Consider the following 25997-nt stretch of genomic DNA (forward strand, 5'->3'; position numbering starts at 1 on the left):
CCGTTAGCAGTTGGAGACGGGACCTTGAGGAGGAGGTGGAATGGTGTCTGTTAAGAGTGGCTTCAGTTTAGGCCGAGCGGGTTGTGTTCGGCTCTGACCGAGCGGTTGTCCGTCCTCTGGCGGTTACAGGCCGGAGGAAAAGCAGCTCGGCTGGAGGAGCCTGGCTCAGAGCGTCAGAGAGGTGGCAGAGCGGGAAAAATCCCCACGGATCAGGAAAGAGCGGGAAAAATCCCCATGGATCAGGAAAGAGCGGGTAAATCACTGCACTGAGGTGTGGGGGGAGGAGAGGCGGGAAAAACAGGCCCAAACTTAATATCAAGTCCAGCGTGTGCCTCGATTTAAATTGTAAACGTAGTTAAGATGTTGTTCAGTCAGTATCTAATGACTTTGTAAACTGATCTGGCAAGAGATATTGCCAGATTAATGGCCTATTTTCTTTTTAGTGGAATGTTAAAGGCAATTTCCCACACACTGCGTGCTTCTGATTGATTAATATTAATATGCTGTATCCTGCGAATGATGCAAAGCACATGGAAGCTATTAACTGCTGCTTTATTAACGAACAGCTTCCTGAACTTAAATTTGCAAACATTGGATAGTTCTGTGGGTAATCAAGTAATTTAGAGATCAAATAATTTTATTTGAATGTTATCCTTTTGTTTTTATTCCCCTCAAACCATTGGTATCAAAACCAGGGTTTGTGACACTAAGAGTTTGATGAAGGTTCCAACATATCTGTCCATTTGTACAATATTATTACAGTTTTTCTGGATAATTATTTAATTCATTAAAAATCCTAATTCTGGCATGCACATTTTATTATTGTCACTGTTTTTCAGCAACATCGTTATGTCAGCAACTATGGAATTTTCCATTGTCAACATTCTTGATGAGGAAACCAGTACTGTATTCCCAGCTGGCATTTTGTGTGTTAACATATTTTGAAAGTTGTGCTCACTCATTGATTTAGGATTTGAGAATTTATTTCCTGTTCCCAAAAGACTGACATAAACTACATATTGAATTATCAAGGCTTTATCAAGCAAATTCTCATTGACAAATGTACACACTTGTCAACTCAACTGACAATAAGCCAAAACCAGTTAGGTCATGGAACTCAAAGTTAACACTTTCTGTCCACAGATCAAAGGAAAAGGCTTATAAAGTTGTCAAAAAAGTTAGTAAACTTGAGGATTGGGAGCATTTTTATAATTCAGCAAATGTCAAGTTTGAAGAAGAAAGAATATGGAGTCTGAAAGTGAACTAGCAAGAAACAAAAATGGATTGCAAACGCTTCTACAGGTATGTAAAAAAAAAAGGGAAAGAAAGCAAAGACAAATGTGGCCCACTACAGGCAGAGAAGGAGAATTTTTATAATAGGGACTAAGGAAGCAGCAGTGAAATTAAACATTTTTTTTGAGCTTGTCTTCACTGAGGAAAATATAAAAATCTTCCAGGAATACTAAAGAACCAAGAGACTACCAAGATTCGAAAGTGGAAAGAAACTGTTATTAGTAGGATTGTAGTACATCAGAAACTAATGGAACTGAATATTGATTAATGGATGATCAAGGGATTCGTGAAATGGAGGAAAATAAAACAAAATTAGTATTATTAAAGAAGTAATATTTTAAGGTCAATAAATCCCTTGTATCAAATGAGTTTCATCCTAGAATGTTGGAGAGGGCTGGAAAAATCGTGGATGTATTGGTGGTTATCTTTCAAAATTCCGTGGATTCTGAAAATGTTCCTGCAGTCTAGAAATAGCAAATATAACCCCACTATTGAATAAGGAAGGAGAGAGAATGGAGACATGTGAGCTACAGACCTGTTAGTTTAACATCAGTAGCAGGGAGAATGTTTGAAAGATATTTATAAGGGATATGGTAAATGGACATTTGGAAAAGAATGGTAAAGTTAGGCAGAGTCAAGATGGATTTATGAAAAGGAAATTATGTTTGACAAATTGGAGTTTTTTGAGGATATTACTTGTACTGTTGGTGAGGGAGAACCAATGGATGGGATGTATTTGAATTTTCTGAAGACTTCTGATAAAGTTCCATATAGGGCATTTCAACCATAAGGAGCAGAAGTAGATCATTGAGTCCCTTGACCCTGCTCAACCAATACATGGCTGATCTGTGAATAATTAAATTCCACTTTCCCATTTACTCCTCTGATAACCTTCAATTCCCAAGAATCTATTTACCTCTGTTTTAATGACCAACAGCTCCTCTGCCTTCTGAGGCAGAGTTCCAAAGTCTCACAACCTCCCAGAAAAATTCTCTTCATCTCTGTCCTAAAAGAACAATCCCTAATTTTAAGAGTGGCCCCTAGTTCTGGACTCCCCACAAGAGTTGACATCGTTTCATCAAAGTCTGTGGAATCCGGAACCAGAACTCTCAGTCTAAGGATATGGGTAGGTCATTTATGACGAAAATGAGAAGAAATCTTTTCATCTCAAGAGTGGTGAGCGGAATTCTCTTCTGCAGAAAGTGGTTGAAGCCAAAACACTGAAAATTTTCAGGAAGGCGATAGATATAGTTCTTGGGATTAAAGAAATTAGAAGGTATGGGATGGAGGTGGGAAAAGGGTACTGAGTTGCATGATAGTTATGATCATATTGAATGGTGGAGCAGGCTCAAAGGACCGAATGATTTACTCCTGTTCTTAATTTCAATATTTCCATGTTTAGTTCCTCTTATGACATTCTGTTAGTCTTCATAATTATTTCTGTAGTAATTGTAAATCATGCACCGGCACATCTAGATTCCTCTGGACCCTAGAATTCTACAGTCATTCTGCATTTACATAATATGTATTTTTTATTCTTTCTGACGAAATGAACTAAAAATTTTCTTGCATTATTCTTTTAATGCTGTAAAACGTATGCTGTGCTATGGTTGCATTGCTCAATGAACTAGTTCTTTTCTGTTTACTTTGTAAAAGCCATTTGTAACTTAGAGCTCAATTAAATCTTTTAATTAGCTGTCTTAAAGTGAAACAAATGTGATTTAATATTGGTTTATAGGCTTTTAAAGCAATGATTGAAATGAAAATCAAAGACAAAATTAAGGTTGTGTAAATGGTTTGAGTGATGCGCAAGGAGGTGGTGGAGGTGAGACAGACACAAAATGAAGAAAAACTGGAACATCGAATTGAAAATACAACTTTAACTGTGTTGGTCACTCAAGGAGAAGGACCTTTAAGCAAAACAATGAGTTCTCGATGAGGGGAGCAGAAAATATTCTGCCTTTGTCCTCCTGCCTGAATGTATGAGCTCATTCAGATACCTAAACCTATATCAAGTCTGCTCACCCAAAACATCTGTGCCTGCTAGCCTATATTAGCTGTTGACTGCTGAATCAAAATTCTCAACATTGTGTTTAGATTCCTTCATGCTTTATCTTCTAAAATTTCTGTAACCTACTCCAAACATACAACCTAACCCTAGCCCCATCTGCTTTGCTCTAAATTCTGAACCTTCTTTTTGCCCATCATGGATGGTTGCACATCAGTCATGTAGACCTTAATTGAATCTGTTCCATAAACCACTCTCCATTTCTGTATCCTTGCTTAAACCATGATTTGGAGATGCCAGTGTTGGACTGGGGTGTACAAACTGGTGTTGTGATTTTTAACCTTGTTTAAACTCTCATTGATCAAGCTTTCAACTAAGCATTTTTTCTAATCTTAATCTGTCATCTAATCTATCATCAGGTTTAGATGACCCCTTCTGTATCTGAAATACTTCTGTGAATGTCTTGGGCATTTTTCTGTCTTTAATATAAAGTACTATTGGGCCTTTATTCCCACTAGACCCAACAATTCCTTACCTCTCCTGGCTGGTCTCTCACTTTTACACTTTATATAAACTTGAGCTGATCCAAACTCTAAGAGAAAGTGAGGACTGCAGATGCTGGAGATCAGAGCTGAAAATGTGTTGCTGGAAAAGTGCAGCAGGTCAGGCAGCATCCAAGGAGCAGGAGAATCGATGTTTCGGGCATGAACCCTTCTTCAGGAATGAGGAAAGTGTGCCAAGCAGGCTCAGATAAAAGCTAGGGAGGAGGGACTGGGGGAGGGGCATTGGAAATGTGATAGGTGGAAGGAGGTTAAGGTGAGGGTGATAAGCTGGAGTGGAGGTGGGGGCGGAGAGGTCAGGAAGAAGATTGCAGGTTAGGAAGGTGGTGCTGAGTTAGAGGGTTGAGACTGAGACAAGGTGGGGGGAGGGGAGATGAGGAAACTGGAGAAATCTGAGTTCATCCCTTGTGGTTGGAGGGTTCCTAGGCGGAAGATGAGGCGCTCTTCCTCCAGCTGTCGTGTTGCTATGATCTGGCGATGGAGAAGTCCAAGGACCTGCATATCCTTGATGGAGTGGGAGGGGAGTTGAAGTGTTGAGCCACGGGGTGGTTGGGTTGGTTGGTTGGTGCGGGTGACCCAGAGGTGTTCTCTGAAACGTTCCGCAAGTAGGCAGCCTGTCTCCCTAATATAGAGGAGGCCACATCGGGTGCAGCAGATGCAGTAAATGATTTGTGTGGAGGTGCAGGTGAATTTGTGGCGGATATGGAAGGATCCCTTGGGGCCTTGGAGGGAAGTAAGGGGGGAGGTGTGGGCGCAAGTTTTGCATTTCTTGCGGTTGCAGGGGAAGGTGCCGGGAGTGGAGGTTGGGTTGGTGGGAGGTGTGGACCCGACGGGGTCACAGAGGGAGTGCTCTTTTTGGAATGCTGATATGGGAGGGGAGGGAAATATATCCCTGGTGGTGGGGTCTGTTTGGAGGTGGCGGAAATGACGACCGATGATATGATGTATATGGAGGTTGGTGGGGTGGTAGGTGAGGACCAGTAGGGTTCTGTCCTGGTGGCAATTGGAGGGGCGGGGCTCAAGGGCGGAGGTGCGGGAAGTGGAGGAGATGCAGTGGAGAGCACCGTCGACCACGTCTAGGGGTAAATTGCGGTCTTTGAAGAAAGAGGCCATCTGGGTTGTTCGGTATTGGAACTGGTCCTCCTGGGAGCATATGTGGCGGAGTCGAAGGAATTGGGAATATGGGATAGCGTTTTTACAGGGGGCAGGGTGAGAGGAGGTGTAATCTAGGTAGCTGTGGGAGTCGGTCGGTTTATAGTAAATGTCCGTGTTGATTCGGTCGCCCGAGTTAGAAATGGAGAGGTCTAGGAAGGGGAGGGAGGAGTCTGAGACGGTCCAGGTAAATTTGAGGTCGGGGTGGAAGGTGTTAGTAAGGTGGATGAACTGTTCAACCTCCTCGTGGGAGCACGAGGCAGCGCCAATGCAGTCATCGATGTAGCGGAGGAAAAGGTGGGGGTGGTGCCAGTGTAGCTGCGGAAGATGGACTGTTCCACATATCCTACAAAGAGGCAGACATAGCTGGGGCCCATGCGGGTGCCCATGGCTACTCCTTTGGTTTGGAGGAAGTGGGAGGATTGGAAAGAGAAGTTGTTCAGAGTGAGGACCAGGTCAGTCAGTCGAAGGAGGGGGTCAGTGGAAGGGTACTTGTTGGTAAGGCGGGAAAGGAAGAAGCGGAGAACTTTGAGTCCTTCGTGTTGGGGGATGGAGGCGTACAAGGACGGGATGTCCATGGTGAAGATAAGATGTTGGGGACCGGGGAAGGCGTGGGTGGTGTCCAGAACGTAGGTGGGGAGTTCTTGGACTAAGGGGGACAGGACTGTGTCGGGGTATGCAGAGATGAGTTCGGTGGGGCAGGAGCAGGCTGAGACAATGGGTCGGCTGGGGCAGTCAGGTTTGTGGATTTTGGACAGGGGGTAGAAACAGGCGGTGTGGGGTTGTGGGACTATGAGGTTGGAGGTGGTGGATGGGAGATCCCCTGAGGAGATGAGGTTATGGATGGTCTGGGAGATGATGGTTTGGTGGTGGGAGGTGGGGTCATGGTCAAGGGGGCAGTAGGAGGAGGTGTTCGCGAGCTGGCGTTTAGCCTCAGCGGTGTAAAGATCGGTGCGCCAAACTACCACTGCGCCTCCCTTGTCTGCCGATTTGATAGTGAGGTTGGGGTTGGAACGGAGAGAGTGTAGGGCTGTATGTTCTGAGAGTGAGAGGTTGGAGTGGGTGAGAGAGGTGGAGAGGTTGAGGCGGTTAATGTTGTGGCAGCGGTTGATTATGAAGAGATCGAGGGCAGGTAAAAGGCCGGCACGGGGTGTCCAGGTGGATGGTATATTGGAGGTGGGAGAAGGGGTTGTCAGAGGGTGGGCGAGAATAACTCTGCTCATGTTCTGTCTCGTGCCATGTCACATTCATTCATCACTCCTATGCTCATTGGTCTGTATTGGTTCCAAGTCAATGCCTAAAGTTTAAAAAATGTGCTCAACTTTGTTTCAAACTGCTCCTTAGCCTTGCCCCTTTCCGTTGTTTGATGAGACAATGATTCTGAAAAAGTTGATGTTGGATACGTTATTATATTCCAATCTGGTGATGACACAAGTATGTGCAAATAAAAGAGGAATTTGTTTCAATACCCAATGGAATCAGATTTGTCATCCCTGACTATTCTTAGTAATTATGTCTATTGTTTGTACCTATTGCTGTCATGCAGTAAGCTACATCATATTGTTAAAACATGTACCCCTTCTTGTTAAGACTCATTAGTGGTTCATCCTCTAACACTGTTAACCAAACAGTTTAAGCCAGTAGAGGGTTCTTGTGGTGTAGTGGTAGTGTTCCTACCTCTGAGCCAGGAAACCCAGGTTCAATTCCCACCAGGGTCCAGTGTACCATCAGGGGCTGCCTAGCAGTTTATGTTTAAAAGAATAGAAAGGAGGATAGAGGCAAAACTCTACCCCAGTCATTAGCTGGTAATGATTGATTTCACAACACATATGACATCTATCATCTCTACCAACTTTACAACACCCTGAAATACGTGCTCTGACTACTTGTACAGCTTTGATTTTCATCACTTCGCTATTGCCTGCTAGATCTTCATCTGCTTAGGTCAAAGCTCTGGTATTCCATCTCTAAATGTTTCTGTATCTCTCTTTCCTTTCTAAGTTGTCCCTTTTGACATTTATTTGGCATTTGTCTCTCTTACTGATAGTCGCAGTTATGTTTTAATCATAGTTCTAGTCATTTAAAAGGTTGCCTGAAATTGTCAGTTGTCAACTGTTACTCTATTGAGTGTTTAATTCAGATAGGTTTAAGTATTTGAATAAGTAAGCCTTTATTCTTAGTGACCAAAGTGTTGTTTCAGACCACAGTGTCTGACATTGTAAAGCTGTGTCAAGAGGATTTAAAAACCTTTTTTATTTAGATTAATTAATATTACAGAACCCTGTTTGTAATCTCTATACTGCAGGTAGTAGTCCAATAAGCAATATGTTTGAGAGAAGAAATTGAATATCAAAAGGAAAAAAAAGGTTAGAACTATTGGAAAATTATGCAGAGAAATATAGCTTACATAAAACATCTATTCCTCTTTGCAACGACTTAGTATTTTCAAAGTATAATCATTCCCAAATTTCCTTCATAAATACTGGATCTGAGATTGTTCTCCTTAATAGTGAGTTAATAATGGTTTCCCTGTCTCTCCTCAACAAGTCTGCATATTTTTTATTTCCTGTGTCTGAAGAATTTATGAATTTTGTGATTGACTTCTAAGGTATAATCCATGTATTCCATGAAGTTTGTCCGGCAATAAAGGACATTCAAAACATATTTTCTAAACTATTACAAAAAAATTTCCAATCATGGAGCAAGTAGAATATACAGAAAATATTTGCAACACAAAGGAATTCTTCCAAGTCGGGGAGTGTGGAATCATGAACATGTATTTGTGTCTCATCTCAAAAACTATATAACTGAGCCAATTATATATGTCAAAATAAAGTAAGTATAAGGACAAGGTTACAATTTACAGTATTAGTAAATATGCCCTCCTGAGATAGGATAACCTTCATCCAATACCTGCAATATATTGCCAAACTTCATCTTGTCTCAACTCATCTACCTCTGAAAATCTCATGTATGTATTTATTAAGGGCTTTTTCCAATGTACTGCTGGCCAGCCATTCCTGGTTTATCCTTAGTAATGTTGAAATCAACCCAAATATTTGCTGCCCACATTAACTTGCACTGAACCCTATTTATTCATCATCAGTCTGCTTACTGGCTGCCAGTTATGTACAACCTCCATGGCTTCATCTCTCCTTTTCTCTGTAATTTCCTACTGACCCTCAACAATCTTCTGAGCTTTCAGCACTTCTCTCCTTTTGACTTGTGTGTCCCTTTGGTGGTCGTGGTGTCAAGGCCCTTAGAACGGAAATTTGCTCCCTAAACCTCTGACTTTGTACCCCTCTTTTTTTTCCTTTAAAGCACTTATAATTACTATTTTAGCACACTTCTGATCATTGGTTAAGCCAGTTTAGGAATATTGTTTGGAATTATGGTCTCCGTGCTATAGGAAGGATGTTGTGAAAATTGAAAGGGTTCAGAAAAGATTTATAAGGATGTTGCAGGGCTTGGAGGGTTTGAGTTATAGGAGAAGCTGAATAGGCTGGGGTTGTTTTCCACACTCCAATCACTCACTTAGTAAAGAAGTTTCTTCTGAATTCTTTGCTGAATTATTAATGACTGTCATATATTGTACCAAATTGTGTTTTTCTACATTTATTTTGTGAACTAAAGTCAAGTCACTTTCTTATCTGTAGAAATGAGCTCCAATTTTAAGTATTTTCTGATACGTACTGTATAACACTTCAATTTTGATACATTCAGGTGAGTCTGTTTCTGCCATTTTATTCTTTATCAAACATTGAGATCAGAACTTTTAAAATGCTCCAACTTTGATCTATCCAAGATTTTGTACAAGTTTAATGTAACTTTTCTGCTTTTCAGTTTGTCCTTCTCAATGCTTTGTTTCCCAGCCCTCTGCTTTTTTTAATGGCCTTATTAACCTCCATCACTGCTTTTCGTGATTTTAGTAGAAATAAAAAATGCACCTTACTCTGATGTGAAATAAACATAGAAACATATGTATCTAAATGAAATGAGTCTTCCTGTTTAACAAACTAACAATTTCATTTTAAGAAAATAATTAGTGTCCACTTGCTGAATTAGTTATCATCCTGCTTAAGAAAATTATTTTGCACAAAATCTTAAAATCGTTTTGTTAAGTATTGTACATTAATAACAAAATTGAGTCCATAACTTTTGAAATGTCCATAAATGATAAATTGAGTAACAAAAAAATGTGTTGTTTCTTAGACTAGCTAGTGCAAGTGTCATCATAAATCATGTTAGCAGCTGTAAGCTCTAATTTAGATGATAAATTGGCCCTTGCCACAGGGGCATCATGGTTAGAGCTGTCCAGTGGACCTGACCATGCCCCTGTTCTCCAAAGAAACAGAAAAGAGAATGCTGGTGGTCAGAGATTTAATTCTGTTTAGTCTTTTGTTTAGTTGTCTCTGTGGTATCATAAATTTTGTGTGGGTCAAAGTCTTGAAATGAACTTGCAGTGAAAATGCGACTCTGGTTGTATTGGGACTACTGTTATCATGCAGTGAAGCCATGACCTTTGCACATTGGTTATTAATCTTTCAACACATTTGCATATGTCATAGTACCAGTTAGATTTTCTATTATTTGGTTATAATGAATATCACTTTAAATAAATCACCTTCCATTCATAATTACTTAATTGTGCTTGACTTTTGATAAATATCATTGTATTTTAACAGTCTTTACTTGAATGTGAATTACCTTGTAGAAGAAAGATGTTCCCATGTATGTATCTTTACATGTTTGAACTTCTGTTTCTGTTAAGGTAATATTCCAAATTTAACTTGTCTGTATCCTTCAATATCTTATATCACTACAATGAATGATATCTTTTATTTCAGGATTGAAAATCTCCATGTCTGTCCAGTATTCTTTATAATTTGTAAAACATGAGAGACCAGCTCTATGACTGTTTGTTTGTTTGTGCAGTGCTACTTCCCAGTGCTAGAATATGACTAAACGTTTGTGTAGCACTCAAAACACAACTTGACCAGAACATTTGTTCATAATGCACTTTAATATTAACATTCTTAAGAGTTTTATTTTGCTGGTCTGCAATTATTGCATATAAAGAACATTTAATCTAAGTGCCCTCCTACCCCCCCCCCCCCCCCCCCAGATTTTTTTCAACTTGTTTCTGGTATATTTTTATTGCCCACTTTTTTTCAGTCCAACGTTGAGTACTTTATACTTAACTGGATGAAACTTCATTTCAAAGCCATAAAATAAAAGCAGTGTCTGAAAATGCAGTATAGGTTCAACAATTTTTGTACACACAGACCAAACTGCTAAAAATGGTCTTCTCAGCTGTGTCCTATGATTGCTCAGTGCAACCTACAGTTTTAATGTATATGCTTTGAAAACATGAGCAGTAACAATTTAATAAAAACATATGCTCTTTTTTTCACAATTCTAATGTATAGAACTGTTTGAATTTTCCTTAACCACTATGCTGCACAAGTTTAGGACTTCAAATTGATAATCAATACATGTCCATTGTAGCCATTTTATTAAAATTTACTGGCCTGGTACAAAATATTCACAGGCACAATTTGCAATGAAGACTAATTGTCATTGATGTTGAGTTGGAATAGCAAGTAAAACCATGAAATAAAAGCAGAACATTCTGGAAATGCAGAACATGTCCATCACTTCTTAAGAGACCAATTTATTGTTTTGGCTGTACAGTTTGTTTGAACCTGAAAGCTTAAAGTCATGATTTTATTAACTTTTTATGCTGTTATAAACTATTACAGATGACAAATATCTTTATCAGATGTCAGCACACTATTTGGAAATTACAACTGATGAAAATTTACAGTAGATTGGAATGACCTTTTCCACAGGAGCGGTGCTTTGATGAATAGGAAGAAGGTAAAATTGTATATGTATTTATTATTATAACTCGTAGGACCTGCAAAAGAGAGAATCCTTTTTAAGTTGTCAGGTAGTTTTGAAAAGTACCTTGTTTAAAGATTATATGTAACATCATTTAATTATATGTAACTTACAAAAAGAGTCTACATTTAATTTGGATTGGATTATTGCTGGAACGATGATGAATTCAATTGCCGTTTACCCATCTGACAATATAATGAGGATATCTTATTAATTCTGAGTTTCCAGCATCAAAATATTCTGTATCTCACAATATATCTTTTAGAACAAAAGATACAACTTCTGAAGTAACAAATCATCATTAATACATTTAAATTACATACGTGTGGCATGAATGCATTTGGACTCCTGGGACGTCTGGTTGGCTCAGTAGATTGGATGGTGAGAGTGAATCAGATTGGTGCTAACAGCATGAGATTCAGCCCCCTTTCCAGCTCCCCGTGGGTTTAAAACCTGTCGTCTTGGTCTATCTGTGGTTGACGTTGTGGATGTGGGTCAGACCTGCCTTCGGGCAGAGCTTAAGAAAAAGAATGGAACACACTTATTTATTTAAGAAATAAATAGATCTATTGATGTGTTAGCTTTTAGAAACAATAACACAAACAGACCGGCACCAAGGAATTTGTGCACGTGCAAATGAACCACACTGGCCCTCATTGCTTGTGTAGTCTCTCCCCCTAAACTGATACATGCCACTAATACAGCACCTGGCTGTTTTAACACAGCAATTTTTGCCAGAATGTCAGCTATCAAGTTTAATTGTTTTTCTTCTGATTTATTGAGTATTTTGGTTGAACATTAGTTCTTTCTCTTGTAACAGCACAACCAAGTGACTGTTAACTATGAAACTTTTTAAGCGAATAAAACCTTGTTGTTTTGGACCAGAGTTCCAGATTTGGTGAGAATGAAAGAATACTGAATAATTTCGCCATTTTTCGATCATAGAAATGATATCTAAAATGATATATCATATAAAGATACTTTATATTGATTTTTACCAACTTATCGTAACATTATGCATTGAGAGCCACAGGGACTTGAGATCCCTCTTGGCCCATACCAACTGGAAGATCAATCTGGATTTGTCCCATGTTCTGTTTGCTATTGGTTTCTCGCTACTTTATTTTTAAAATATAATTTCACTGCACTGTTATTTTTCCCAAATGTTGCCATATTTGCGTTTTATGTGAGGGAACCAATTGCCTAATCTAGGATGTTGTTGATAATGATGTCACTGATTGCATTGGTATGTGAAATGCTCCCCCCAGTGTGTAGTATCAAAGGTCCAGCCTAGGAAGTGGAAATATTGATCCGAAATAGGATGTGATTACTAGAAGAAAGAAGTGATTAGCACTGCTGCATCATAGTGACCCCAGGTACGATTCCCCCTCAGATGAGTGTGTAGAGTTTATACATTCTCCAAGTGTCTACATGGGTTTCCTCAGAGTGCCCCGGTTTCCTCCCACAGTCCAAAGATGTGCAGGTTAGGTGGTTTGGCCATGCTAAATTGCCCATAGTGTCCAGGGATGCATAGATTACATGAATTAGCCATCTGAAATGCAGAGTTAGGGTAAGGGCGTGGGTCTGGGTAGGATGCTGTTCAGCAGGTTGGTGTGGACTCAACGGGCTGAATGGCCTGCTTCCACACTGTAGAGGTTCTATGATAATTTTAAAAACCTCACCTTTCAATTAGGTGAGATTATTTTGCGGTAACCATGTTGTATATTGTTTAGTTTTATACAGTCCCTAGGTTATTTGATGACTAGTTTTCTGATTTAGACTAATACAGTGGATTATTATTGTAACTAAAGTCAGAATCTATTAATCAGCTTTTCCAACAGGAAGGAAAGAATACTTATCTGTTCCTCATTTTGGTGCATTCACGTGCCTGAAGCTTCTGTTGTAGATTGGGGAGAAGAGCCTGGATGAGTGTAGCTCTGAGAGCACTCAAGAAGCATGGCACCATTGATGTCAAAGCAGCCATTTGATTGGTGCACCACCCACCACCTTAAACATTCACTTCCTGCACCACTAATCTGTAGTGGCAATAGTGCCTATAATCTACATAGCATGGAAACAGACCCTTCACTCGAACCCATCCATGCCATAAGACAGCTTGCCAAACCATCCTCAAAAGCATGTTTTAACCCCATGACCCCTACCGCCCAGAAGAACAAGTGTAATAGGTGCATGAAAGCACACCACCTGCAAGCTCCCTTGCAAATCACACGTTTCCTTTCTTGGATAACTACTACTATTCGTTTGCTATCACTGGGTCCAAATGGTGGAACTCCTTTCCCTTTAATAATATTGGTTTACCTACTCCCAATAAAACTGCAGCAGTTCAAAATGTTGGCTCACCATCCCCTTTTCAAGGGATCGGCAATAAATGCTGACTTTGTCAGCAAAACTCTCATCCAATCAAAGAACCTTCTTAAACATGTTCGCTGAAATGTAGAACCCCAAAGAAAATGGTCAATATTTTTTCAGTTGCGTGTTACAATAAAAAACTAGTTGGATGCATCAAAAGTTTAGAAAATGTTTGAATATATATTTGTTTGTTCATGATTACAGGTGATGTCCATGACTACATATTCTGGTAGCTGTGTGAATGAATGTTAGACTGATTTTTCAATGTCTATGACAGGTAAATATGATTAATGAACAAATGTAATTTTGGAAGTTAGTGAACATTGCAGCTGGAACTGTGAAGATTACCTTTGCCGTTTACCCATCTGATATAAAAATCATGTGGATATCTACTTGTTCTGAGTTTCCAGCAGAGTTAAAATTTTGTTTGCTAACACTTCAGTTGTTTACATGAATGGGTGGCACAGTGGTTAGCACTGCTGCCTCACAGCGCCAGAGACCTGGGTTCACTTCCCGCCTCAGGTGACTCTCTGTGTGGAGTTTGCACATTCTTCCCGTGTGAATGGGTCTGGGTGGGTTACGCTTTGGTGGGTTGGTGTGGACTTGTTGGGCCGAAGGGCCTGTTTCCACACTGTAAGTAATCTAATCTAATCTAAAAAAATGCATTGACTTCATTGCCCAAAACAGTGAGTTCATAGCATCCTTACAGTGCAGATGGAGGCATTGAGCCCATAGAGTCTACACTGAACCTCCAAAAAGCAATCTAAGGCCCTACCCTCCCCAACAGATTGAACTGGCAAGCAATAACATTCTTCAACAGTCCAGACAATTTCAGAGCAGGACATTTATATGCCTTGACAGCTCCCTTTGACAATAACTTCTGACAATTCCTCTTGACACTCAGAACTGTTAAAAACTGTGAAAAGCAAATGCCAACAGTGGATTTCACATTTCTGCGTGATTTCACATACTTTATGCACTTCCATACTTAAAATCCCAAAACGCATCTGGACTCCTGCAAATTGTACCCAAATTCCAAAACTGAGTGACCTCCTCCATAGATGACCTACTCCCAATAAACTGCAGCAGTTCAAAATGTTGGCCCAGGACTATATCCAAAAGGGCAAACTGGCTATCCAGACAATTCATTAAAATTCAGACTTGTTCCTTACAAGGTCTATTCACTGCACTTTGTATTTCAGACACCCAAATTACCAAGACAACTGATGTGGATATAAACTGCTGATCTGTATGAATCGGTGAAATGCATATGTCTTCCTTCTTGTCCACATAAAAATGGTAGATTGCCATGGTTGCAGTTGAGACTTCTGATCCTTGGTCATACAGTCAGAGTTTTACACCATGGAAACAGACTCTTTGATCCAATTTGTCCAAGCTGACCTGAAGTCTAAAATTAATTTAATCCCACTTACCAGCATTTTGCCCAGATGTGCTCATCCAGAAGCCTTTTAAATGTTGTAATTGTACCAGCCTCCATCATTTCCTCTGGCAGCTAATTCCATTCGCTCAACACCCTGTGTGTGGAAAAGCTGTCCCTTGGGTCCCTTTTAAATCTACCCCCTCTCACCTTAAACAGATGCCTCTAGTTTTGGACTCCCTTACCCTGGGGAAAAGACCTTGGCTAATCATACTATTCATGCTCCTCATGATTGTATAAATGTCTATAAGATCACCCCTCAGCCTCCAACGCTCAATGGAAAACCGCCCCAACCTGTTCAGCCTTTCCCTATACCTCAACCCTGTATTCCTGGCAATATCCTGAAATCTTTTCTGCACCCTTTCAAGTTTCACAACATCTTTCCTATGGCAGGGAGACCAGAACTGAACACAATATTCCAAACCAATGTCAGGTACAACTGCAAAATGACATCCTAACTTCAATGCACTGACCAGTAAAGGCAAGTGTACCAAATGCCACCTTCATTACCCTGTATGCCCGCGACTCCACCTTCAACTTTGCTGTCATCTGCAAATTTCCTAACCATTCCTTTTATATGCATATCCACATCATTTATATAAATGACAAGAAGCAATGGACACAGCTCCAATCCTGGGCGAAAGTGAGGACTGCAGATGCTGGCGATTAGAGTTGAGAGTGTGGTGCTGAGAAAGCACAGCAGGTCAGGCAGCATCCGAGGAGCAGGAAAGTCAACGTTTGGGCAAAAACCCTTCATCAGGGCGGCACGGTAGGCACCAGGGTCCCAGGTTCAATTCTGGCCTTGGGTACCTATCTGTGTCTGCGTGGGTTTCCTCAGGGTGTTCTGGTTTCCTCCCACAATCCAAAGATGTACAGGTCAGGTGAATTGGCCTGGCTAAATTGCCCATAGTGTTAGGTGCATTAGTCAGAGGGTCTGGGTGGGTTACTCTTCAGAGGGCCTGTCTCCACACTCTAGGGAATCTAATCTAATCAGGAATGAGACTGGGAGCCTCGAGGGTGGAGAGATAAATGGGAGAGGTGTGGGGCTGGGGGGGGGGATGTTAGCTGAAAGTGTGATAAGTGGTTGGAGTTGGGGTAATGGTAATGGTTATGGGTGGAGTGGATAGGAGGGAAGGAAGGTGGACAGGTAGGACAGATCATGAGGGTGGTGCCGAATTGGAAGGTTGGGTCAGGGAAAAGGTGGGGCTAGGTGAAATGGGGAAACAGGTGAAATCCACATTGATGCCATGAGTTGGAGGGTCCCAAGGCTGAAGATGAGGCGTTCTTCCTCCAGGCGTCAGGTGGTGAGGGAGTAGCGATGGAGGAGGCCCAGGACCTGCATATCCTCAGTAGAGTGGGAGGGGGGATTGAAGTGTTCGGCCATGGGGCAGTGGGTTTGGTTGGTACAGTAGACCTGGAGATATTCACTGAAGTGCTCTGTGAGTGGGTGTCCTCTCTTCCCCAATGTAGAGGAGACCACATCAGGAGAAAGGGATACAGTCGATGACGTGTGGATGCAGGTGAAAATTTGATGGATGTGGAAGGCTCCTTTAGAGCCTTGGATGGAGGTGAGGGAGGAGGTGTGGGCGCAGGTTTTGCAATTCCTACGGTGGAAGGGGAGGGTGGGTTGTTGGGAGGCATAGACCGATGAGGCAGATGTGGAGAGAACAGTCTTTGCGGAAAGCGGATAGGGGTTGGGAGAGAAATAGATCTCTCGTGGTGGGTCTGTAGGTGGCAAAATGTCGGTGGATGATGCGACTTATCTGGGGGTTGGTGGGGTGGAAGGTGAGGACGGGAAGGATTCTGTCCTTTTTGTGGTTGGAGGGGTGGGGTTCAAAGGGCAAGATGCAGAAAGTGGATGAGATGTGCTGCACGGCATCTTCCAACTACCTGGGAGGGGAAATTGTGGCCGAGTTTCCACCATCCCCCAGACATCCCCTCACGACCCTCATTTTACTGTATCCATCGCTCCCGATGCGGTCTCCTCTACAGTGGGGAGACAGGACACCTACCCGCAGAGTGCTTCAGAGGACATCTCTGGGACATGCGCACCAACCAACCCCACTGCCCTGTGGCGGAACACTTCAACTCCCTCTCCTTCTCCGGCAAGGACATTCGGGTCCTAGGTCTCCTCCATCACTACTCCCTTATCACCTGACGCCTAGAGGAAGAACGCCTCACCTTCTGCCTTGGGTCCCTCTACCCCCATGGAATCAATGTGGATTCTACTAGTTTCTTCATTCACCGCCACCCCCCCGCCCCCACATCACCACCTTGTCCCAGTTCCAACCTTCCAACTCAGCACTGCCTTCATGCCCTGTCCTACCTGTCCATCATCTTTCTCACCCATCCTCTCCACCTTCCCCTCTGACCTATCATCATTACTCCCATCTCCATCCACCTATTGCACACTCAGCCCCGTGCGCCCCACCCCGGCCCAAGCCATCCCCACTCCCTCACATCTATCTCTCCATCCCCGAGGCTCCCTGCCTCATTCCTGATGAAGGATATTTGCCTGAAACATCAATTTTCCTGCTCCTTGGATGCTGCCTGACCCGCTGTGCTTTTCCAGCACCACACTCACGACAGCACTAATCCTGCAGCACGCCACTGGTCACGGGCCTCCAGTCCAAAAAAGCCACCCTGCACCACCACCCTCTGCCATGTCTGTCATTTTTTCATACGCTTTGGCAAACATTCAGTCCTTTACGTTTCCCAATGTCTTAATTCCTTTTATAATGATCAAATATTTAAATCAGAAACTTTTCCTTATGACAATTTGAACAGAAGTATATAGAGCATCTGAAATTAGTAAAGCAAGTTTGAAGTGCCCATAAACCTATTCAAAAATCATTAGTGTAGATTAGATTACTTGCAGTGTGGAAACAGGCCCTTTGGCCCAACAAGCCCACACCGACCCTCCGAAGAACAACCCACCCAGACCCATTCCCCTACATTTTCCTAACACTACGGGCAATTTAGCATGGCCAGTTCACCTAACCTGCACATTTTTGGACTGTGGAAGGAAACCCACGCAGACACAGGGAGAATGTGCAAACTCCACACAGACAGTTACCTGAGGCGGGAATTGAACCCAGGTCTCTGGCGCTGTGAGGCAGCAGTGCTAACCACTGTGCCACCCAACATCAAGGTTTACAGCAGAAGGCTCTGGAATAGTCCTATCTCTGAGCATGTTTGCAAAATATAGATCTAGTGAAGATTTTTATGAAGAAATTAGCTTGATTTAAGATGGTAGGCACGGCCTAAAAAAAATTGTTTTTAAAAAATGTTTGGTATGCAAACATCACTTTTTTCCTGTTATTGATCACAGCTACTTGAGCCTGATTTATGAAGTTTACCACCATATGGTGAGTATAATTTCTCTTAAAAGCTGAGTTTAGGTAAATGTTGGTACTTTACAGATGAACAGACGTCAATTAAACTATTTTGTGATCTCAGCCTGTCGCTGTAAAATTCCAAAAAGTGTTGCAAAATTGTTGAATCGAGAATTATTTCTCATTGTCATACAGCACAGAAACAGACCCTTCCCAAACTAATGCTTGAAGAAAATATTTAACTTCCTTTTATTGATAAGGTTTGAATGGCAAATAATCCGACGTGAGCCAAATTCAATATGACCGTAAATCTAGATGATACACAAAACAGTGGGAAAAGGGTTAAGAAATCTGCCTGTGTACTTACACCTGGTGATTTCTAGCCACCAATCATAAACTCCGTGTTCCCTGTTTGTTTTTCATCTGCATTCTCTTTCAGAAAATTATAAATGATTGTGTTAATATTTGTTCTCTAATGTTGGAAAATACTAAGGTATTAACTTGATAATATGTCTTTTAGTATTCTAATTCTTTTCCCTCCATCTCCTCAACATAAACTTTGGTGTCTACAGAAACATTGTCTCCAGTGTTCAGGAGTTCATCTGTGAGTTTGATGATGAGTGCTGGCGTATCATTTGTTAAAACACGTCAGCCAAACATTTGGTGTCTATACAAATACATTTGTATTTCATGACTTCATAGCAGTCAAGAATGGGAGACATGACCATTTAAATTCTTCTCTAAAAGTTTGCTCAATTATTAATCCACCACTTTGAGAGAGATGCAGCAAATAGTGGAAATCAAACCTGGGGCTTTCTAGTCTGTATAGTTAAGAGGGCTAAATCCTGTAATCCTAGTTAGAAGAGTCATGGTGGCATCAATCCTTTAGGAATTAAAATTTTTGGCCTAGTTATTTTGTTCTACGTGAAATTCCTGGCTACAAGTGGCAACCAGTGTGTGATATGTCTAATCTTTAATGAATATAACAATGCAAGTTGACTAATTTAGACAGGATAAAGTCATCATCCTAAGTCCCTTCATGTAAACCCAAATCATGAGCACCTCTATCCCACATTCTTGGCGGTGCTGAATGAAGGTGGAAGAAAAGGAAAGGTTTCTAAATGGGCAAGTGCTATACTTAAAATCATTCAAAACTGCATTTTTCTGTAAAATATGTTTTCTTCATATTTGGACTTTTTTCAGAGATTGCGATTTGTTAGGCTTGAAGCTTTGTTTTGAGAGATTCTGCTTGTACGTAATTTTTGAGAAACCTCATCTAAATGCTTCAAAATGAGATCTCCATGGACATTTTTCTTATGTGCTGTATTTTTGGAGGAAAAGCAAAATAATTAGTAAGAGGCTATCATGGAAGTTAGTTGTATTTTGTAGCACTAGAGAACAGCTGCATCTTTGCAGCAAAGTTTATAGATCACCACTGTCTCTTTTAAACAATCAATTTACCTGTAAAGCACTTTCTAATGCAGTGCTTCCTGGACTCTTTGCTGGTGTGACCTAATTTCAATTTCTCAGATTTGTGAGACCCCCAGAGTAAACATTTTGGTATTGTGAGAGTTTTGGTATGGAGGGGTGGGGGTTAGAAAGAGAAGGATGATTAGATTAGTATGGAAACAGGCCCTTTGGCCCAACAAATCCACACCGACCCTCCAAAGACCAACCCACCCAGATCCATTCCCCTACCCTATCTTTACCCTTGACTAATGCACCTAATACTGTGGGCAATTTAGCATGGCCACTTCACCTAACCTGCGCATCTTTGGTTTGTGGGAGGAAACCGGAGCACCTGGAGGAAACCCACGCTGACACGGGGAGAATGTGCAAACTCCACCCAGATTGTCACCTGAAGTGGGAATTGAATCAGGGTCCCTGGTGCTGTGAGGGAGCAGTGCTAACCACTGAACCAGAATGTGAGAGAATTGGTGTAAAGGCCTCCCGAATAGTCCATTGAGTCATGTCCCTTAATATCAAAAAAGCATTTTGAAGGAACCTCCTAGTTCTCAAATATTAGTTCAAACTTCACAGCAGTCATTGCTGTCATGAGGTTTACAGCTCCAAAAGGTGATACCTGGGTCACAACCTGCAGTTTGGGAAGCCCTGCCCTAGTACAGATTACTTTTTAAAAAAAACAAGAACTGTGATATTAGAGGAAAGCAACAGCGGTGCTAAGCGTTTTGTTACAGGATCATTCTGGCAAGTTAGTCATGTCCTCTACTAAGTTTAGTTTCATTTTGAGTTACTACATAGTCATTAAGAAGTCTTCAGTCTTTGAAATAAATTTTGACCCATTGCATATCGTATTCTCTAAATTGCTGGAGTGCCAGACTACAAGATGAGAAAATGGAGGAGGCCCAGTGCCTGCATATCCTTGGTGGAGTGGGAGGGGGATCTCCTCCATTGCCACTCCCTAACCATCCGCCACTTGAAGGAAGAATGCCTCATCTTCCGCCTGGGGACCCTCTAACCCCATGGCATCAATGTGGATTTCACCAGTTTCCCCATTTCCCCTCCCTTCATCTTATCCCAGATCCAACCTTCCAATTCGGCACCACCCTCATAACCTGAACTACCTGTCCATCTTCCTTCCCACCTATCTGCTCCACCCTCCCCTCTGACCTATCACCTTCACCCCCACCTTCATTGACCTATTGCACTCAGCTAGCTTCTCTCTCCCCCCCCCCCCCCCCCCCACCATTTGCCTCACCATCCCCTTGGCTCTCAGTCTCATTGCCCGAAATGTCAACTTTCCTGCTACTCAGATGCTGCCTGACCTGCTGTGCTTTTCCAGCACCACACTTTCGACTGATCTCTTGCATCTGCAGTCCTCACTTTCGCCTAGTTTCATGGGTGATGGATTAGTACTTGGACATCAACTATTTAAAATCTATATTAATTAATTAGATTATGGTACCAAGTGTTTTGTATTAAGGTTGCTGATCTAAAGCTAGGTTGAAAGTTTGCCAAGAGGATGACACAAGAAATCTGTAGACAAAAGTAGTGAGCAGATGCAAAGGTGGTCAAACAAGTATAATAATGGAGAAATCTGAAGTTGTCCACTTTGGTAGAAATAATGCAAAATAGTTTCTAACAATTGAAAGAATACTAAGTACTAATGTTCGGAGGGTTTTAGGTATCCTTATTTACAAAGTACAGGAAATTAGCATTCAGTACAAGAAGCATTAGGAAATCAAATGGTGCATTGGCCTTTATTACATTGGAGTTGTAGTGCAAGAGGAAGGAAATCTTGATGCAGTATTCAAGATTTTGTTAAAACCAAGTACTGTGGACAGTTTTTGTCTTGCTACCCAAGGAAGGTTTTATTTGGCTTGGAGAGGGATGCAGCTAAAGTTCACTTGGTTGATTCCTCAGATTAGATAACAGTCCAGTGACACAATTTTGAGCAGAATATGCCTGTGTACTTCGGAGTTTAGAAGAGTCAAACATAGTCTCATTGAAACATACAAGATTCTGAGAGAATTTGACATGATACATGCTGAGAGGCTTTTTTCCCTTCAAAAGTATAGAACTTGTGTTTTATAGTCTGAGAATAAGAGATCAGCCATGTAGCATTGAGATGAGGAGCAATTTCTCCAGTCTGAGAGTTGTGAATCTTGAGAATTCTTTACCCCAGTAGGTTATACGTGTGTTCACGGCTGAGATTGACAGATGTTTGGACTGTAAGAGAATTAAAGGACTAAGAGGAAAGTGGAATTGAGCTTGAAGATTTGCCACAATCTGACTAAATGGTGGGACAGACTCCAGGAGCTGTATGGCCTACTGCTTCTACTAGTTCTTAAATTATGCCTGCCTAAAATTTTGATCATTTACAAATAGTCTTGACTTTTAAATAAATGGAATACAAGTTGTATATTCCTGTCGATTGCAGTTGATAATCAATTTCTACTAATGTTGTTCAAGGTTTTCTATCTCTGGGTGTGACCTCTACTGAAACCAGCAATCTAAGTGAAGAATGGTAATTATTACTTTGTTTAGCATCTTCTGGATTTATTACTGGAACTGTTTGGAAATGGAGTCTAGGAAATCTTCAAAGACTAAATTATTGCAAAAAGAATTTGGAAATGACTTAAATCATTGAATTTTTCCTTTGAAATTCCAACCTAGATGTTTTGGGAGCACATTGCCTTCGAACTTCATATGGCATGTGACAAGGTAAACTTAAAAAGTATGGGAGGGAAATAGAACACATCTTATTATAGGAATTAGAATTCTAGGGTGGCACGGTGGCTCAGTGGTTAGCACTGCTACCTCTCAGCACCAGAGTCCCAGGTTCAATTCCAGCCTTGGGTGACTGTGTAGAGTTTGCACGTTCTCCCCGTGTCTGCGTGGGTTTCCTCCAGGTGCTCTGGTTTCCTCCCACAGTCACAAAGATGTGCGGGTCAGGTGAATTGGCCATGCTAAATTGCCTAAAGTGTTAGGTGCATTAGTTGGAGGGAAATGGTCAGGGTGGGTTACTCTTCAGAGGGTCGGTGTGGACTGGTTGGGTGGAAGGGCCTGTTTCCACACTGTAGGGAGTCTAATCTATAGTCTGGAAAATAATGTTGCTGCTTTAACTGTGGGAATAATTCTGCAAAGTCTTTTTCCAGATGGATTTTCGTCTATGTACTATAACTGTAGCATTGATTTAAAAACAATTGGATTTTGTTCTGTAAGTGTCAGTTCATCCTGAAGCTAAACATTAGAACATCATTGTCCTGTTTCAGTAGAGATTTTGTATTTTGAGCTGTTTTCAACAAATTATCCTTTTTATAAGAAGAAGGGCTCATGCCCGAAACGTCGATTCTCCTGCTGCCTGACCTGCGCTTTTCCAGCAACACATTTTCAGCTCTGATCTCCAGTATCTGCAGTCCTCACTTTCTCCTATCCTTTTTATAAAGTCAAACGTGGTTGGATGGAGATGCAATTTTCTCTGGAGTAATACTGAATGAATTTATTGATCTCAACAGCAGTAAACATTCAATCATGTGAATTGTCTAATGTTGAGCCCCGCCATTGAAATGAGAGTGGATTGTGCATTATTACATGGTAGATTTTGAGGCACACTTTGTATCAATGTGCTGAACCTCTTGTTTTGAGACAAATATACCCTTGATTGACAACTGGCTGTTTGACCAGTGATCATTAAAATTGGTTAAATGAATGACCATATTCAGAAGACTTGTTCAATTTTAGCCATTTTTAGCTTGTTAATGAAATAACATTGCGAAGATCATTGTGACTACCACGAGACATTGCCTGAGTGTTAAGTTTGGAGAGTTTCATGGAGGATTTCTCTTTGAAGCCCAAGCACATTTTTTCCATGCAGTCTTACCAAACTTGCCTTACTACATTTGTACCATCCCCCCTATGATGCCCCATTTGTGGTATTCTCCCACTTCCACAGTTAGAAGTACTGCACACTGCTGTCACCTCCTAAGATTATTGGTACCACATTTTAAGTCATGCATCTCGTTGAGTGCTGGCAGTCTGCAGCTGGCCTGCATTTTTTTATTTTCCCCAGACATGTCAGACAAAGAGTAATTGGCACCCAGCTTTGCTGATGGGGATTTGGAGGCCCTCCTGTACGGGATGATGTTTTCAGTCACTGCCCCTGGAATGTGCACGAGATGTTCATGACTGATGGAAGTCTTGAGGAGCAAGCAGTAATCTGGAGACACTCTGAATTGCTCTGACTTTCACATTGGGAACTGTCGCCACCTAGTTTCTATACAGCCAGTGGGAGAATGGGAAATCAATGAGCTGAGATTATGTAAAAATGAAGCTGCTAATGATGTAAATAGTTCCCTCGCTTCTCACGAGCGAAAATTTCATCTCGCTATTCAAACACTAGTTTGGAAAATAGGACATTTTGCTCTTTATAGCAAGTTCCTCGTTGCTGATCTCAGTTCTCCCATGTTTCTTGCCAATGACGATGTCATTCAGTGGCTGGGAAGATTCCGCGCATTGTCTTTGATGCAAGGCATTTTTAGAATTCACTTTGAAACAATAATGCTTATGTGCTGTAAAATAAAGTTCATTATTCTTAAGTTAACTGTCTAAAAGGATTCCTAATAGTGGTATTGAAATCTTTAGTTTCAATTAACATTTTTCAATCTGCTTTTGTGAGTGTTATTTTGCTTCTACTTTTTATTTTGAATTAATAAAGAAACCATACTGTTATTAATTTTTCAAAATGAAAAGCCTTTCAACAGGAGCGAATTGTGAACAGTTGGTGAATTATAATTTCACTCTAGACTCATATCATTTATTAATTTTTTTCATTGAAGATAAGGGAACGTAGTGAAACCCAGTTAAAAATAATTTTCATTACAAGTTGTACTTTAAAATAATAAAGCAATAAAGTTATTGTACTTTAAAACTTGTTGTTTCTCTTTAAATGAATTGTTTCCTGTTCAGACCAAGAAAATCACCACTCAGGAACCCTTATACATACAAAGTGCAGAGACATAGGTGCTAAAATTTGTCTATTTCCTAAAAAAAAGTTGTAATTAAATGGCTCCTAACTAAAACAGAATGAAAACTGAAAATGCTGAGAACGATTTTTGTCAACAGAAGGAAAAATCTATCACATCTATTAAAAGTATAAATGAAAAAAGATCAGTTTGTTCATTTGCCCCTTCAGTGTACTTTTGGTTAAGAATAACTAAATCCCAAACTAATTAGGCATGTTCTTGTATGTCCTTAGGTTTTTCATGGCAATTCTGATTCAAAAATTGATTTTTTTGTGCTACAGATATATCATGTGACATTTCTCACGTTAGTTATACAGCATGATCCTAAATTAGGTTAGGATCTTGATGTACCTTTTTTTTTGAGTAGCTGTTGAAGGGCAGCACGGTGGCACAGTGGTTAACACTTGCTCACAGCAGTCCTGGGTTCGATTCCAGATTCGGGCGACTGTGTGGACTTTATACATTCTCCTCATGTCTATGTGGGTTTCCTCTGGTGCTCCGGTTTCTACCCACAATCCAAAGATGTGCAGGTTAGGTGAATTGGCCATGCTAAAATTACCCATAGTGTTCAGGGATGTATAAGTTAAGTGCATGAGTCGGGTAAATGTAGGGGAATAGGTCTGGGTGGGTCAGTGTGGACTTGTTGGGCCTTAGGGCCTTTTTCCACACTGTAGGGGTTCTAATTCTAATGTGTTATGTAATACCAAACTAGATTTATGTATTTGTAGTTTAGCCTTTCGTCCTCCAGCACTGTAATGGTGTAAGAAAGAAGTGCTGAAGATTTTTGCTATTTTAAACTACTATGTATTATTCATAATTGAATATGCTTATTAAGCAAGTTAAAATAAAACAAAACATGCAGTTAGAAAATGCTATTTAACTTCATTTAAACAATCTTAAAAAGTAGAGAATATTCATCTATTTCTGACAGGGGAATGAACATCAGAACAACACTAAACAAATAAGTATTCTTTATTTTTATACTTTATGGTCCACCATGTTTTACATTGGTTCTGAAATTATTAGCCACTAAAATTGGAAAATATGGATCATAAATGAAAAATAACAACTATTCTTGAACTATACATGCATTAATTTTCATTGTGACATGGAGCAAAAACAGATATAAACCAGTTGTAATAATACCCACCATGGTGAATGTCTCATCGTGGCTTTGTTGGCTTGGGGCGTAATTTTATTTTCCCATCAAAAGTCAAGATAAAAGTGGAGGGAAACCAAACACAAGTAGGTCATCTATCCTTTGAAGCTAGTTTCTCACCTTCCATTCAAAGAATCATGACTAATCATCTTTACCCCAGACCCCTTAATAGCATTATTAACAAAGATCTACTAGATTTAAAATTGTTATCTGAGCATCAGTTGATATTTATGGAAGAAAGTTCCAAACTTTGTATCTGCTCATGGTATTGTTAATAGATTTAGTGTATGAGT

At 40.7% G+C, this 25997-nt stretch overlaps 1 long non-coding RNA gene and 1 other non-coding gene across 5 annotated transcripts; both read left to right on the forward strand.

The window, feature by feature from the left end:
- Positions 1–24451, forward strand: LOC140477484 (uncharacterized). 4 transcript variants are annotated; one of them, XR_011960745.1, is made up of 7 exons: positions 1–253; positions 1144–1302; positions 8670–8736; positions 10776–10893; positions 13492–13564; positions 18057–18093; positions 21994–24451. It is a non-coding gene; the product is annotated as an uncharacterized lncRNA (long non-coding RNA). The 4 variants fall into 4 exon arrangements; XR_011960746.1 differs by lacking the exon at positions 8670–8736 and having other exon boundaries at positions 8–253; positions 21994–22048; positions 22847–24451; XR_011960747.1 differs by lacking the exon at positions 8670–8736 and having other exon boundaries at positions 8–253; positions 21994–22048; positions 22850–24451.
- Positions 11066–11146, forward strand: LOC140477535 (small nucleolar RNA SNORD87). The gene has a single exon (XR_011960765.1). It is a non-coding gene; the product is annotated as a small nucleolar RNA SNORD87 (small nucleolar RNA).
- Positions 24452–25997: the final 1546 nt, after the last annotated feature.

This window comes from Chiloscyllium punctatum, chromosome 5 (assembly GCF_047496795.1).
Source record: "Chiloscyllium punctatum isolate Juve2018m chromosome 5, sChiPun1.3, whole genome shotgun sequence".
Taxonomy (NCBI): Eukaryota; Metazoa; Chordata; class Chondrichthyes; order Orectolobiformes; family Hemiscylliidae; genus Chiloscyllium; species Chiloscyllium punctatum.